Source organism: Lepidochelys olivacea (genome assembly GCF_965140295.1).
Source record: "Lepidochelys olivacea isolate rLepOli2 genome assembly, chromosome: 5".
Lineage (NCBI taxonomy): Eukaryota > Metazoa > Chordata > Testudines > Cheloniidae > Lepidochelys > Lepidochelys olivacea.
The window spans coordinates 84,636,707-84,653,908 of NC_140415.1; the positions used below are offsets into that span (position 1 = coordinate 84,636,707).

The window sequence follows — 17,202 nt, forward strand, 5'->3', positions numbered from 1 at the left end:
GGGCAGTAGAGCTGAGGTAGTGCCCTCCTGCCATGTGGACCAGGGGAGAATTGCAGAGAAGAGCCCTGTCTGAGATTCCGGCCAGTAGGGGCAGAAGCAGCCAAAGGAGGGCACTTTCTACGGTTGATTGAAATTTCTCTGGCCTATGCTGATCGGCTGTTTGCACCAACCATCTCCCTCCTTCACAGTCTCTTCAACTCAGCTTCGCTGCACACTTGCCCCTCTTAGCCTTTTCTTCCATGCCCTGTCCACCTCAGCCCTCTGCCTTTCACTTTTCTTTCCATTTAGGTGATACCCTGCTAACTGACCCCACTCTGTGTGTGTGTGTGTGTGAAACATTTATATATATATAAAAATTTGGAATGAGCGTGCTGTTTGCTGCCATCACATTATTCGCTTTGCTTGTGTGTTCTACCCCTTTCCCCACCTGTGTGTCTCCTGTCTATTTAGATCGCATGCTCTTTTGGCAGGCACCGTCTACTACTCTGTGTTTGTACAGTGCCTAGCACAGTGGGAGCCTGTTTGTGGTTGGTGATGAGGCACTACCATAATAGACATGATTAACAGTAATAATAAAATTCAAGTGAAGAGTCATTACATTGCCTTTGAAATCTTGGAAGAAATTAAATGAATCGGTTAAAAAAAGCATGAGAGACTTCTCTGCTGGGTTTCCAGTTTACCAAATCTTGTTTTGAAATACAATGCCCATGAATAAGTTCAGTTTGTCAGGGTTAGCAGAACCTTATTGTTGCTCTCAACTTGACAGGGATTAAATGCTGGTTTTTAAAATGACAAAGACTTAAAAAAAAAAAAGACAAACACCCAAGAGCAGAGAAGCAAGCTTAGAATGGTATGAATTTCAGTTCTTCAGCATGTATAATGTTTTCCTAATTACTGATTTTTTATATCAGCAAGTCATACTACTAATAATCAGTGGCCTGATGATAGGTCTAATATGAGTGGACTAAAATGAATGATGCAACTCATTATCATGAACATCTGCAAGGCACTTTAGGTGTATGGCACAGCCCACTCTGTGTGTGTGTCTCTAATATATTCATCTATCATCAATGGTCCTAGTCCTCAATTTTTTAATCAGGTTATATTCAGTCCTTACATTCAAGAAACTCACTGGAATTTTGTATTTTGGAAATCAGGTGAAGTAGCAAAAAACCACCACCACCACCACAAAACCAACACTTTGGTGGCAGGAATCAGTATCAATCATTCCTCCATCTGTGCATGCCTTTTGAATTTGAAACACTGAGGTCTCATTGAAGATGATGCAATATGGTCCATTTTAACTGTGACATTTTCTATCCGTTATTTCCTGAACGACTTCATAAGTAATGGGCCAAATCCTGAAATCCTTACTCAGTTTTTACTTGGTCCTCAATCAGGAAAAACTCAACCGGAGTTTTGCTCAAGAGACAGCCACAGTGCAACTGCTTGTGATCCCTGATCACAAGGAGGAGTGGCTAGCACAATAGGCAGTACTCAGCACCACAAAGGGAGATTGGTCTGGCAGATGGGGAACATGACCAGAACGCTGTACACTCATGGTCATCACAAGGGAAATAGCAGTGGAGCATGCTGTTCCTTTCTAAGGTGCATTATTTGCAGCATCCCAGAAGTATTGTTGCCTATCTTTGCCTCTTGCAGGCATGAAGGCTCTAGTCATTACCACTTTGTTCCTTAACCTCCACACCCCTATGCAGCTCTGGCTGTCACAGCCAGAATTTAGCCCTATTAAATATTTCTGAATTTTATTTTAACATATGTCAGGGTTCCTTCCCCACTCTGAATTCTAGGGTACAGATATGGAGACCCACATGAAAGACCCCCGAAGCCTATTCTTACCAGCTTAGGTTAAAAACTTCCCCAAGGTACAAACTTTGGCTTGTCCTTGAACAGTATGCTGCCACCACCAAGCGTTTTAAACAAAGAACAGGGAAAGAGACCACTTGGAGGCGTGTCCATCCCCGTCCCCCCCGAAATATCCCCCCAAGACCTACACACCCCCTTTCCTGGGGAGGCTTGAGAATAATATCCTAACCAATTTGTTACAAAATCATCAAATACTCAAACCCCTGGATCTTGGAACAATGGGAAAATCAGTCAGGTTCTTAAAAGAAGGATTTTATTAAAAAAAAAGAAAGGTAAAAATCATCTCTGTAAAATCAGGATGGAAAATACTTTACAGCGTATTCAGATTCAAAACACAGAGGATCCCCCTCTGGGCAAAACCTTAGAGTTACAGAAAACAGGAATAAATCTCCCTCTTAACAAAGGGAAAATTCACATAAAACAAAAGATAAACTAATCTGCCTTGCCTGGTTTACCTATACTGGTTGCAATATTGGAGACTTGGATTAGGATGGGTTGGAGCAGATGGATTTCTGTCTGGCCTCTCTCAGTCCCAAGAGAGAACAACCACATAAACAAAGAGCACAACAAAAGCCTCTCTCCCCTCCCCCCCCAGATTTGAAAGTATCTTGTCCCCTTATTGGTCCTTTGGGTCAGGTGCCAGCCAGGTTAGCTGAACTTCTTAACCCTTTACAGGTGGTAAGATATTGCCTCTGGCCAGGAGGGATTTTATAGCAGTGTATACAGAAAGGTGGTTTCCCTTCCCGTTATATTTATGACAACATATCAGGTTAATTATTTTCCTTTTATTCTGGGCCTAACGGGAGGAAATTGATCTGGAGGAATCATTGCTCCAGGCCTAGAACAAATAACTCACAATGTGGTCCATTATCTCATGATACTCAATTACAATGTGCATTATTGCTTAAAAGAAGGCATCTATGGAATGTGTGCATGTATCAGGGAATCTCTTCAACAGGAGAATCCATCTGTGATGAGACAGATTCTAAGTAGGTTTTGATAATAGTTTATACAGCCTCTGCTCACTCCTTGAGTTTCAGTTTGTTCAGGGCAGACTAAAAATAATACAACCCCTCTTATGTAAAGGATTCTTTATCCCAAATCTTATAACACTTGACAACTTCCTACCAGTTACACTGAAAAAGGGTCACATTTAATTAAGTTCTCTCTGTATCTATAAAGTGAACTTTTCTCATTAAAGGACTCTTTTAGCCATATGCAAGGAAAAGTATAAAATGTGGGAACTGTTTGATTGCTGACTCTACTATTTCTCAGAGTGCTCTTTTTTTCTAATTCTAGCCATACTTTGTTATATTGTCTGAGAACTAAAATAAAAGCATTAAAATCCCAAGAATACAGAATACTTTTTAAGTATTAAAATAAGGAGCAACATGTATATCTAAAACCTAGTTTTAAATATAGAAAAACACAGCTATGCCCTTCGAACTGTCTAAATGCTACAGAGCCAAATTCTGTCCTGACTTGCACTTTGAACAACATCAGATCAGTGGACAGAATTTGGCCCTTTAATAAGAAATAAACTCAGTTCTTATTCCTTCCACATTTATGCCATGTTAAACATGTCTCAGGGAATCTTGGTTCATCCATTCCTTATCTTTCTGACAGACTTTTCCTCTTGGTCTTGTATTTGGGAGAATATGCCCTTTCTAGGTCTTTTTAGGATTAATGAACACCAGGGGTGAAATTGTGGCTCCACTGAAGTCCATGGCAAAATTCCCATTGAGTTCAAAGTAGCGAGGATTTCACCGTACAACATTATTGTTCCCCCTCCCACCACTCTCCAAGAAGGTCTATCTTTGAGTCCCTTATCTCAAAACACAATCCCACTGTGACACCTCCCTGGCCTTCAGCAACAAGCAAACAACTCTCAGATGAATCCTTCTCTCCAGCTGACTTCTCCTCTTCAGTTTAAATTTTAGGAAATGCATCCTTGTGGCATACCTAGACAACTCAACATAATGTTTTCTTGTCGGGCATGCCCTCATTAGAGAGTTAACCCAAGTTATTGACACTTGGGTTACTTCTTTCAATTTAGCCTAACTTGAATGATAGTGGCCATGCTGCATTTTTCACTCAAGTTGCTATGTACACAGTGGTGCTGCACTCAAGCATGTGTGGCACTAGGGCTTCTGGGGGCATATCCCATGGTACTTTGCACTTCAGTAAGCTGAGCTGCTTGATGCATTCTTCCCCTGTGAATTGCGGGAGAACTTGTCTATCCTTTCTGTGCACATGGGGGGCGGGGGCGGGGGGGGATTATGAGAAGGCATTGGAGGACTTGAGTAGAGTTAGCCTACATATATTCCAAAAAGTGGACATGTTAGCAGCTGATGAATTATCCTAACTTGAAATTCAGTCTATACCCCCTGATGTGCCAAACAACTTAAATTAAAAACACCACCACACTTGAGTTAAGGGATTTTGTGTGGGGTTGAGACATGAATTAAGGGCAACACTCAAGTAAAAACCTGAGTTAACTTTGCAGTGAAGACAAGTTAGAATATCTCAGATTGGAAGACCTGTTCGGGAACCTTGGTTCATCCATCCCTAATCTTTCTCAGAGACTTTTCCTCCTAGTCTTGTATTTTGTCTCCTCACTGAAAGAAAGGAAGAAGTCTGAATAAATAGGATGCTTCTAAAGTACCTTTGAATACAGAGTACTGAGGATAACTTACTACATTGCCCTACATAGTCTCATTCTCACTCCCTGGCCGTGTGCAAATCTCTTATGTGTTTGTCATTTGTCTCTTGAGTGACATTTAGTGGAAGAACAATGGATAAATTCTCAAGTAAGTCCCTGTAGTGATTATTTTTCTAGAGCTCCTTTCTGTGGTTTAGCTAATAATTACTACTGGGTACATTTTAGGTTATAGTACTGTGTGTGTATGGAGCAGGTCTACTTGGGACACAGTGAACAAATTGAGTATGTTATTGAACAAATATATGATAGCTATATGTTCACCTAGACAAGCCAGGGTGCATTTCAAGAGAGTTTGGTAGCCTGGGGTGAGTCAGATAACTGAGAGAGCTGCCTTTTTCTTACACTTTGGCAACACTTGTCATGGCAGTAAAGTCTCATTGAGTTGAACTGAATTGAAAAAATTGGAGGGGAATCTGACCCAATGCTTGTGTTGGATGGGCGGTGGGAGGGAGAACAGTAAAAGGTGAAAGAGTTTAGAGGTTTGGGGCCCCTAATTTTTGCATACTTGTGACCTTGACTCAGTGGGATTTCCTTAATAAGAGAGGTTACTGTTGAGCAATAGAAAGCATTCCTTCCAATATCTACCACTCTAGGGACTGTCTGCCAGTAATATTCTAGACAGTCCACAATGCAAGAGAGTCAGGTATTTCACAAGGCTTTAACTAGGCTGGCCAATATTCACATAAAGCTTTAACACACAATAACAATGAAACAGTATCACAGAGATGTGCTGCACAAAACAACAGCTTCTTGTCTTTCTGTTAATTGTTGCTGCCGTGACAACCTTTTTATAGCTCTTAATGTCTTTAAGGTTACTACTAAATTTTCACTTCATTGGAACACATTTACAAACTATTTTGCAAAGTACAGAGGCTTCAACAAATGACTCATCAATAATTACTGTAGTAGAAATTCAAACGTCTTGATATTTTAATACCTGTTTTACTTTTCTTAGTTGGTATGACTGATGTACCAATGCACTAGAAAATATTGGCTCTAACCAATATTTCCCAGAACATAATGTTGTTAGACAAGCTGTCTCTCTGCCTTATTTCAGTGGTCAGGGATTAAAAAGTTAACATCATTCAGAGGGTTGAAGTGAGACAACTCTAACTAGATGCTTCAAATCTCCTTGAGCCTTGTCAGGCTGTACACAGATCAGGGTCAGATAAAAGGGTAGGAAGACTGTACTTGTTGCCTTAGTTGATGATTTCTTCCTGACAATGGATGAATATCAGGTATCCATTATGATATTATCAGATCAATTTGCTGCCTTCTGTACTGTTGACCATGAGGTATCTGATTCACCTGTGAACTCTTGGAGGAGTGGAAGGAGATGTCCACAGGTGATTTATCTCTTTCTCTCTGAGGGTAGTTTTGTGAATCATTTTTCCCAAAGGAGTTTTTATTTAGTATTCCACAGGGCTCCATCTTGTCATTCCTCCTGCTCAATAATATGTATGGGGGATGCTGGTAGTATTTTCGTAGCTGTGGAGGCATTCATAGCTGGCTAAGTGTCACAGCTTGTGTCTATATGTTTATGCACTCTTTAATTTGGCACATTTTCACATGCTTCACCGCCTTCCAGAGATTATTCTGTCTGATATTAACAATAAACAGTAAAACATGTTTCTGCTTTCAGTGGCACTGGCAGTAGTAGGTCAAAATCTCAGGTGGTGCAGTGTTATTTGAATTAGCTGCACATGTGCTCATCAATTTGGAGCCTTTGAAAATACTTCAGTCCTTTACTGTGGTTATCAAACTATTCAGTGAAATACAGATACCTCACTAAAGTTCTGCTGTTTTGCAGAACCCTAATGAAATGTGCACTACATGAGACCTTCATATTGAAGAGAGATTTTGAATAAATTAGCATCTGTGAGTAACACACAAAATCAGAGGAAGGTAGATTTCTTTTACTCTGATTTTACTTTCTCATTATTTTCTGAGTAGGGTAGTACCGTAAGTTGCTCTGGTGGTAGATCACTAATAGTTTTGGTCCATTCTACGCACCTCTTTTTGTTTCATTGGCTCAACTAATACATGCCTACAGTACAAGCTTATTTTTTGCCTTTCATCTGTACTTCAGGCTTTGAAAGTCATTCACAGTTGTCAAATTTGCTTTTGCACTTCTGTGCAATGTAAAGGTTATGAATGATCCATTAACCTAAGATGGCTGCTGCTGTGTAAATAGTATCATGCAAATTTTCCTTCTTCATTCTGTGCACTTATTGTGCAACTTTTGTTTTTTCTTCACACTCAACAGCTCCAATAAACATTGCCTCATTTATGTTTGCCTCAGCTACAATGTGAACATCTATTCCTTGAGTTTTCACTTAACTAGAGTATGTTACAGAACAAATGTTTTTCCAGTGCAGTTCCCACAAATATCTCCAGATGCAGGAAACTATTTTGATTAATACTTTGAATCACAGTTCTTTCAGTCAAATGATTTGCTGCTTTCTTTAATATACTTTTTTTTTGGCTTAGTTCTTTGAACTTTATAATATTACTTACAATTATATATGCTCTGGAACCTGCAGTAACTGCTCGTCTTGAGCAAGAGACATTGAAACAGCTGGTCAGCATGAACCATTTTTATGCACTGAACTCCTCAGGCATCAAGAATATCAGCACATACAGGGTTTTTTTCTGTGTATGGATCTTTATGCATTTACACTCTTATGGATACAAAGACTGTAGTGAATAGAAAGCAAAGGTGATAGTAAAACAACGAGTAGCTATATCCCCAGATTTTATTAATTTTCTAAAAATATAGCCCTTAATTTAAAATAATTCATTCAATTTTACCATATTTCACAATCCTGAGAATTATTTTACTACTATTGCCCTCCAAGCTAATCAATATTTGTAATATTATTTTGTACTGTTTAATGGGTACAATTAAAGGCAAGGGATGAAATCCTGCCCCTGTTGAAGTCCACAGGAATTTTGCCATTGACGTCAATGGAGTCAGGATGTCCCCTAGAAAGTCATATTTGGAGGTTAAATGAGAGGAGGTGTAAATTACATGTCTGCAAGTGGGTGTAAAGGTGTCAAAGGAAGTTTAAGATGGTGCCAGAAAGTGTAAATTAACATCTTATATCCTCTTGTTAATTGCATTTTAGGCTACACCTCCTCTCTTCCGGCCTCTCTCTGGGTAAGTTACATCAATTTAGTTCAGTTAAACTCTTTAGGCCAAATTCAGAAGTAATATATAAAGGGGTATAAGTTACATGCTGGTAAGTGGGAATCAAAGTTGGTATAAATTACACACTAAAGATGTCCAGAAGAGCATGTAGGTCATATAACTTAGAGTCACTTGTGAATTTAGCTTAAGATTTCCTGACTCAGTTCATCTCTTCCCATAGAAAAATCTGAGAGATAATCTCGGCAAGGTTCACTTCATAGAGTTCCTCACCAATCATTCCAATGGGGGGAGAGGGCGCGCATGCGTGTGTTTTTGCCTGCGCCCAAGGGATTTGTTGTGGTGTTCACCCCAAGCCTGGTGGATCTTGAGGCATCTGTAAAAAAACAGAGACATCTATTCAGTGGCCTGGTACCTCTGTACCAATTCTAATTCCTACTGTCTCTGGGTCACGCAGTCCCTAGCATCATGGCTCCTTTGAAGTTCCAAAGTCAGGTCCTCCCCTAAAACCATAGTAGTGTTTAGGCTCCTCTGAGGAGAGGGGGGTTTGTACAGTACATTTACTACAGCTTCATATTGTATTCAGTCTGTTTTGTTTATGCTCTATGGGTCTTGAAAGGAGGGGAGATGATGTGTGTGTCTCCTCAATCATAGCCCCATTCTGTCAACTTCTTCCCCTTGTATGGACTCCAGACCCACAGAGTACCCTTCACAGGGTTTGTAGAAGGGCAAGGTGCTGTGGAAGTGGCCCCCTTTTCAAGCAAGAGGGTTGAGCTCTACATACAGAGGCTCCTCTTTGTGTGTGGATCTTGGGGAAAGATCCAGGTCCAGATTGGTAGGTGATTATAACTAGTGATAAAAAAAGATGAGGAAATAGGAAACTAAACTCCATTCGTAATACTATATCCAGTATTTCCCACCCACATAGAAGGATATTATTGCCTTGGAGACTGATCTCCAGATCGCAAGAATCTAAATTACTAAGGAAGATTAAAGCACTGGGTTCATCCTCCTTAGAAAAGAGAAGATCTTAAGTAGTTAAAACTATGAAATGTCCAGGATTCATAGGGATACATTTTTTTCACAGTGGAAAAAGGGCTATCCTTTTTAGCAAAAAGCTCTGTGTAGTTTTCGGTTTTGTGGAAGATGCTGGATTTCACAGTCCTGAAGCTCAACTATTTCTTAACTGCACAACATGCATAGCATGGAAAGTAATAACTTCCCCACACAGCTCTACCACAGTGCCCCAGACTTGACCTAGACAAACCAACTCTACATATGAGTAGTTCCATCTTCATGTTCAATGTTAGATCTCTCTTCTGAGACTTCCAACAGGGTGTCAATTATCTTGGTGGTTTTTGTGATCCACTGGCAATTGGACCTGAAACAATCAAACTTTTTATACGGCCACCAGGTGATAGCAATGTTTGGTCACCATTGGCCTTGGCTGTTTGTAAACTGGTTGTCTAGAAATGGGAAGGCTTTATATTTAATTCCAACACCCTGACCACAGACCCTAGAAGTTAGAAAACTGGGAATAAAAGAAACTTGAACAAAAACAGTTAGCACAAAGATTAATAAGCATGTGAAATAAATTACTGGGGATGTAAATTGGGGGGAGGGATAGCTCAGTGGTTTGAGCATTGGTCTGCTAAACCCAGGGTTGTGAGTTCAATCCTTGAGGGGGCCATTTAGGGATCTGGGCCAAAAATTGGGGATTGGTCCTGCTTTGAGCAGGGGGTTGGACTAGATGACCTCCTGAGGTCCCTTCCAACCCTGATATTCTATGATAAATGTAAAAGAACTCAAGATACCTTGTTTCACTTCTGAGGGAGGGCATGAATGAATATGATGAGAGGTGGAATTAAGATAAAATGCTGATTCACAATTCACTTTCCTAAATTTGCACAATGTTAAGAGTGTTTTGCATCGGACCTAACTCTGCTGACAAATACTAATTTAAGATGGCAGAATAAGATAACAGGAATCTAGTCAGGATTATAATATTTTAATAAGAATCTTAACAGAATGAAATAAAAAATCATTTTTACTCTGGACACAGAATTTTTAAAATAATCTTGTCTTTGCTGTCTTGGGGGAATTTAGCTTTTGTTGGGGAAAAAGGCAAAAAGTGTTTCAATCTATTGTGAGTAAAAGAAGGGAAAACATGTCATATAACACCTGACAATACCTTCAAAAGATGACCGTGGAAGCTTAAATTTACCCTGTTGCTAGATACTAAGACTACGTCTACACTGGCACTTTCGTTGCTAAAACTTGTGTAACTCAGGGGTGTGAAAAAACACTCCCTTGAACAACAAAAGTTTTAGCGATGAAAAGCGCCAGGGTGGATGGCGCTTCATCGACAGGAGAGAAGCTACCGCCCCTCATTGGGGGTGGTTTTATTTTGACACCAGGAGAGGACCGTGGTAAAGTGCACAGTGTAGACATAGCCTAAAAATCATGCACTTAATAGAGATACTGGTTTTATGTCTCTTTACAACAATGTGTAACCCACTAATGGTCCTTTGTCCTATGTCTTGCAGAGGTGCCAATGGCCCAGTTAATTTTGAATGGTGCCTCGCAACATGTTAACTCCTATGCTTAACATTCTGTTCCACCTAGCTCTGTGTAGGTCGAAAGTTTGTCTCTGGGGGCATGGCTACACTTGCAGATGTAGAGTGCCAGGAGGTAAACCAGCCCTTGTAGACCGCAGCAGGGAAAGCGCTGCCATGTGTTCACACTGTCTGCTGCAAGCGCTGTGGCATAGCCACATTTGCAGCACTTGCAGCGGCATTGGGAGTGGTGCATTATGGGCAGCTATCCCACAGAGCACCTCTTCCCATTCTGGCACTGTGGTTTGTAGGCAGAGGGTGCGGGGCATCTTGGGTCCTGTCCCAATGCCCCATGATGCATCGCTTTGCAACCCAGCAATCCCTGTGCTTCCGTCCATATCTGGTCCCATCTTTCAATGGTTCTTGTACTGCGTGCTCTGTCTTCCCTTTTGGTCTGCAGAAATGGATCCTGAACTTGTGAGGAATATGCTGATGGGTCTCGACAGCACGTCATGAATTGCAGTCGAGTTACTCCTGAAGCTACAAAGTGACAGTGAGGAGTCCGATGATGATGTCGACTTGAATAATGCATATGACACAAGATGGCTTGTGGCATTCACGGACATGCTCACCACAGCGGAATGCCGCTTTTGGGCTCGGGAAACAAGCACTGAGTGGTGGGATCGCATTGTCATGCAAGTCTGGGATGATGAGCAGTGGCTGCAGAACTTTCGGATGAGGAAAGCCACTTTCATGGGACTGTGTGCTGAGCTCGCCCCACCCTGCGGCACGAGGACACAAGATTTAGAGCTGCCCTGCCGGTGGAGAAGCACGTGGCTATTGCAGTCTGGAAGCTGGCAATTCCAAACAGCTACCGATAGCTCGCTAACCAGTTCGGAGTGGGAAAGTCGACTGCTGGAATCATGTTGATGCAAGTGTGCAGGGCCATTAATCGCATCCTGCTCAGAAGAACCGTGACTCTGGGCAATGTGCGTGACATTGTGGTTGGCTTTGCACAAATGGGTTTCCCTAACTGCGAAGGGGCGATAGATGGGATGCATATTCCAATTCTGACACCAGACCACCTAGTCTCCAAGTACATAAATCAAAAGAGGGTATTTCTCGATGGTTTTCCAGATGCTTGTGGATCACTGGGGGCGTTTCATGGACATTAACGCAGGCTGGTTCGGAAAGGTGCATGACGCACGCATCTTTCGGAACACAGGTCTGTTCAGGAAGCTGCAAGCCAGGACTTTCTTCCCAGACCAGAAGATCACCGTAGGGGAAGTTGAAATGCCCATTGTGATCCTTGGAGACCCTGCTTACCCTTTTTAATGCCATGGCTCATGAAACCCTACACAGGGAGCCTTGACAGCAGCACGGAGCGGTTCAACAACAGGCTGAGTTAGTGCAGAATGACTGTTGAGTGTGCTTTTGGCTGTTTAAAGGGCCGCTGGCACTGTCTGTATGAGAAGCTGGATGTGGCTGATGACAACATCCCCATGGTTATAACCGTGTGCTGTACCCTCCATAACATTTGTGAAGGGAAGGGTGAAAGCTTCACTCAGGCATGGAACTCGGAGGTTCAACACCTGGAGGCTGAATTTGAACAGTCAGAGACCAGGGCTATTAGAGGGGCCCAGTGCAGGGTGTGCCCACAAGGGCTGAGGGGGGGAAAGATATCAGCGAAAGAAGGACACTCAGGCCTAAGAAGAGTAAACTGTGCTTTATTGAAGGAAGGAAGAACTTACGCTCCAATCTGCGTGGGGAACCCCTAGGACGCGCGGAGGGACTGCAGGGGACTCTGGCCATTCGGGACAGCTGACCAGGCAGGACTCCACCGCGGGGGAGTCCTCTGCGGTTTTATATTCTCCGCGCTTATCTCGGGGTTACATGGGGTCAACAGCCGGTTACATTCTTACATGTATGATTTATGCTTATTACATAAACTGACTTGTTTACAGGCAAAAATATGCTGAGCTATGCTACAATATCTTTTGGCCGGGTCTGTCGGATAAAGTTCATTGAAACTGCCTGCATCCTCCACTTACATCCAGTCACGTACTCAGTCCACCACTTAGCTCCTTGCCAATCTTCCGCAACCTTGCCCCTACACAGGGCTATAAGGATTAGGGATACCTTGAGGGAGCAATTTGATGCTGAAAGCCACCAGTGATGTTTGGTGCCCTGCACAGGAGCAAAGTGCAGTGGTTCCAATGCTAGTAGGCATCTGTGTGTGCTACACTGACTTGCAGTGCCTGTTTCTTTCCTGGGCTAAGGTATCCTTTACTTAATGCAATAAAGAATGTTTCCAAAACCAAAAAATTCATTTACTGAAAAGATATACAACTGCTGGGGAACCACACATGGCATGACACATCTGTGCTGTGTGGGAGGAGGGAAAGGTGGGGAACAGGACAATCACAGATTTGTGGATGTCCTGTTATCATATTTAGCCTTCCTGTCTGGAGTACTGTGCAGTGAGTGCTGCACTTCAGGCTGGCTAAAATATATGGTGATGGGGGTTGAGTACAGTGGGTAAGGGTCGTAGTTTTCAGGACTGGGTGGTGAAGCTACAGGTGTTGGAGGCAGCTGGTGGTGGTAAGAACCTGGATGTTGGGGAAAGTAGGTTGGCAGTGACATGGGGGCACAAGGGAAAGAGTTTTGGGACAAGGGGTGCCAGTGGGGTGGGGATGGGTGTGGATCTGCTTCGTCTGTAGTGCTATGAGCACCTGCATCGAGTCCGCTTGTCACTCCATAATGCTTAGGAACCACTCCATGCTTTGGTGCCAGTGATCCGTATTCTGCTGGCGGAGCCTCCTTTCGGTCTCCCACCACTCCCGTACTTTTTGATTTTCAGTAAGGGACTGCTGCATGACTTCATGCAGAAGGTCCTCCTTGGTTCTTCACAGCCTTTCAGCCTTTGATAACAAGGACAGCTGGGATCTCAAGGTTGCATCTGTAAAGCCAAAATGCAACACTTAAGAGGCAGCATTGTTCACACTAGACAGAGCAATGATTCGGCTGAACTTAAAGACAAGCAGAGTGCACACAATAACAGAAAGTGCCCGTCCCAAAGTGCACATAATCCATGAGAGCCCCAAAATGGTGAGTGAGCACAGGGGCAAGGGGGACTGATTGTTTCAGGGCTATACTATCCTCTGGGGTTCTGTGGCTTGGGGAGAACTGCAGGGGGCCCCTATACTGAACACTGTCCCCACATTTTCCATAGGATGAGTTCGTCCTGGAAGATATCTCGCTGCAGAAGGTGACCTGGGAAGCAAGGGAGGGTCTTCTACTACAATGAGGCTTCTGCGCTGGGCCTTATCCCACTTGCCTGCGTGCAGCAATGGTCCCCTCACGGCACAGTGGCGCGGACATGTTAGCCTGACTGGGACAAAGAGCACAGTAGCTCTGCCAAGGAATCCGTGCAAGCAGATTGCCCAGCTTCTGGATGAGACCTTTGATGAGATCAACGAGGCCAATTACCGCAATGTGAGAGCACATCAACGCCCCCTATTCCACATCTAGGCATGCACGCGGCCCTAACCCTTTTTTCTGCAACCCTCCTTGCCCCAAGAGCCTGCACCGAACAACTACCTTCCCAAAATAAAAGTTGCTTACCGGGCACCACCTCTGCTGTTTGTTCTTCCACAAGCACCATCCGCTGCGACTGGCTATCTTGCTCCTGGCTTGAAAACAGCTCCTGGCTGCATGCATTCAGGGATGCCGGGCCGTCCTCTGGCTCTGGGCCCTCCTCCTCCTGCCTTGTTGAACTCTGGGCTGCTACGGCCTTTGAGCGCTCTTCGCAGTGGAGGTGGGGTCGCCCCCAAGTATCGCGTCCAGCTCTTTGTAGAAACGGCAGGTCGTGGGGGCAGCACCATAGTGGCGGTTTGCCTCCCGCACTTCATGGTAGGCATTCTAAAGCTCTTTCACTTTAATGCTGCACTGCACTGCATCCCAGTCATGGCCCCTTTCTATCATAGCCCTTGATATCTTGATATGAGCCCGTAGGTATCATAATTCCTACAGCGAAAGTGCAGCTGGGACTAGGCAGCTTCCTCCCCCAAAACACTGATGAGGTCCAGCACCTCGCCATTCCTCCATACTGGGGATCACCTGGCACGTGGAGGCATGGTCACCTGGGAAGATTTGCTGAGAGCACTCTATGCCTTGCTGAGCAAACAGGAAGGGAAATTTCAAAATTCCTGGAGAATTTAAAGGGTGGGTCTGATGGTTGGTCACCTGAGGGCAGGGCAGTAGACCAAAGTGATGACCAGAGTGGCTAGAACAGGCATTGTGGGACACTTCATGGAGGCCGAGCAGAGTGCATTAATAGACCAGGGCGTCCACACTGGCACTGCGGCGCTCCAGCTGGGGTGCAGCAAGGTTTATGCTTCTCGCTTCTCATAGAGGTGGAGTACCAGGGGCGCTCCAGCCATGGAATCCAGGCGCTCTATGTGCCTTGCCAGTGTGGACACCTCAGGAGTTAGGGCTGATTTAATGTGCTCCAACTCACAAGTGTAGCCAAGGCCTCGGTATGTCTATACTTAAAATGCTACAGCAGCACAGCACTTCAGTGTAGGCACTACCTACACTGACAGGAGGAGTTCTTCCATTGGTGTATGTAATCCACCTCCCCGAAAGGTGGTAGCTAGGTTATCAGAAAAATTCTTCCATTAACCTAGTGTTGTCTACATGGGGAATGATGTAGTTAAATGAACCTAATTATCTAGTGTAGACCAGGCCTCAGTCTCTTCCACCAACAGAAGTCAGTCCAATAAAAGATGATATCTCACTCACCTTATCTCTCACATGTCAGACGGTCAAATGTCACTTCACCTTGCACGGTCCCTTGAAATATGTGCTAAACAATCTGTTCCACCTTGTCTCTGTAAATTCAAACACGTTCTGAGAGGAGAACTGGATTTCTAGCTGCCCACGTGTCATTTTCTAACATGGATGATAAACAAAAGTCATACCAACACCAAACTAAGGCCTTGTCTATACTTACAAGCTTACAGCAGCAGAGCTGTAACGCTGTAAGAGTGCTTGTGTAGCTATGTTACGCTGATGAGAGAGAGCTGGGGAGGGATAGCTCAGTGGTTTGAGCATTGGCCTGCTGAACCCAGAGTTGTGAGTTCAATCCTTGAGGGGACCATTTAGGGATCTGGGGCAAACATTGGGGATTGGCCTTGCTTTGAGCAGGGGGTTGGACTAGATGATCTTCTGAGGTCCCTTCCAACCCTGATATTCTGTGATTCTCTCCCATGGATATAATAGAACCAGCTCAATGAACAGCAGTAGTTATGTTGGCAGGAGAGCATCTCTGGCTGACAGCACTGTGAACTTGAATGCTCAAGCCAGCAAAACTTATATCACTTAGGGGTGTGTTTTTTCACACCCCCAGTGACAAAAGTTTTGCTGACATAAGTGCTATTGTAGATATGGCCTAATTTATTTAGTGTTCTTTTTGTTTTAGTACCCTGGGAAGAGAAGCAAAGGTATGACAAACGTTAGACTGTAGGCAAGCACCCCTTCTGAACCTTTGTGAGCTGTTCTTAAAGAGTGAGAAAGGGCCATTCAACTAGAAAATAAATAAATGTGTGATGATTGGTGCTATAAAATATTTCCTTATTTTTGAGGATTTTATGACTGGGATGAGAGGAGAAATTTAAGTCAGTAGAAGAAATACTTACATTGTCCTTGAAGTTCAGGGAAAGAAAACACTAGCTCTACTCTCACGCATACAGTAGATGCTCTGTAGCACAAAATGCCAACTGGCTAACAGCAGGGAACACACCCATTAAGGAATCAGGGTAGCTTCAGCAGGCTTTTTGCTAACCAACGATTAACTGTAATTCATTGGAGGATTACCCGTACTGGGACTAGCTGACAGATATGTACCTAAAAACAGTTGTGCAATGACTTCGAAACTATAATACTTCTAGCCACTTGCGAGAGTTTTTATTTTTAATTTCTTAACAGCTACACTCTGCCTAATCACACTTCAGATCAAACAACCTATAAAGGTGCAGTGTTTTTTATGTTCTATTTGACATTTTTATCACTGACTATAAGAACAAGGGCTTTGTTTTTGTTCAGATGACTCCTCCCTACACATAGAGGTGCTCAGTCCCCCACACAGCAAAAAGTCAGCTCCCCTCATCTTCCCTCCCCCTCCCTGCCCCAGACACGCTCTGTCACCATAAATACACAGCCACACCGAGCTGCACTCTCTAGACGCACACATCACTCCCCTTACACACACACTTGCTCGCTACACACCCTCACTCCACAGCCCCACAAACACACACAGGAGGAACCTTCACACTGCAAACAGACACTTCCATACAAAGACTGTCCTTCCCCCCAGTTCTACCCATACTCACAGGCCTCATTCCCCCGCGCATCTTTCTCTTTAATTTCCTACAAAGGCTTCAAAGTTCTTCACCTCGCTGCCACTGCACGGACCACAGCCTCCATTCGCGGGGAAGGGCCTCGGGGCTCCCTGTCCCCCGCGTGTTGCGTGCTTGACAGGCTTGTTGCGGTGTGGCGGTGTGTAGCTTCTGCCCCCCCCCCGCTCTCCCCGCTTCTCCCGGGGCCGCTGGGGTAGGACAAGCAGGCGGCGTGTTTATTTGTGCTGTCCCATGCCGACAGCCAGCAGGGCATATTTCGCCTCTTCTCTGTGCCCCTTCACGCCTGCGCCGCAACAGCATCTGTTTGCATTAGAGCTCTGTAAAAGCTACAGGGTAACTAAATTGCGGCGGAAAGTGTTCCAGAGTCAATAAGCAAAAGACACCGAGAAAGTCTCCACCTTAACTCTGGCCTCTGGCTATCCTTTGGGTAATTACGTAAATGTCAGCAGCCTCCCTCCCGCCCCTCGGCTG

At 44.0% G+C, this 17,202-nt stretch overlaps 1 long non-coding RNA gene across 3 annotated transcripts; it reads right to left on the bottom strand.

Annotated features, from left to right (window-relative positions):
- Positions 1-7,763: 7,763 nt before the first annotated feature.
- On the bottom strand, positions 7,764-17,134 carry LOC311521269. Of its 3 annotated transcripts, none has more exons than XR_014711839.1 (4): positions 13,937-17,127; positions 13,650-13,773; positions 13,045-13,271; positions 7,764-8,133 (listed from the first exon to the last, which is right to left on the bottom strand). It is a non-coding gene; the product is annotated as an uncharacterized lncRNA (long non-coding RNA). The 3 variants fall into 3 exon arrangements; XR_014711840.1 differs by lacking the exon at positions 7,764-8,133 and having other exon boundaries at positions 12,024-13,271; positions 13,937-15,204; positions 16,767-17,134; XR_014711841.1 differs by lacking the exon at positions 7,764-8,133 and having other exon boundaries at positions 12,024-13,271; positions 13,937-15,204; positions 16,705-17,134.
- Positions 17,135-17,202: the final 68 nt, after the last annotated feature.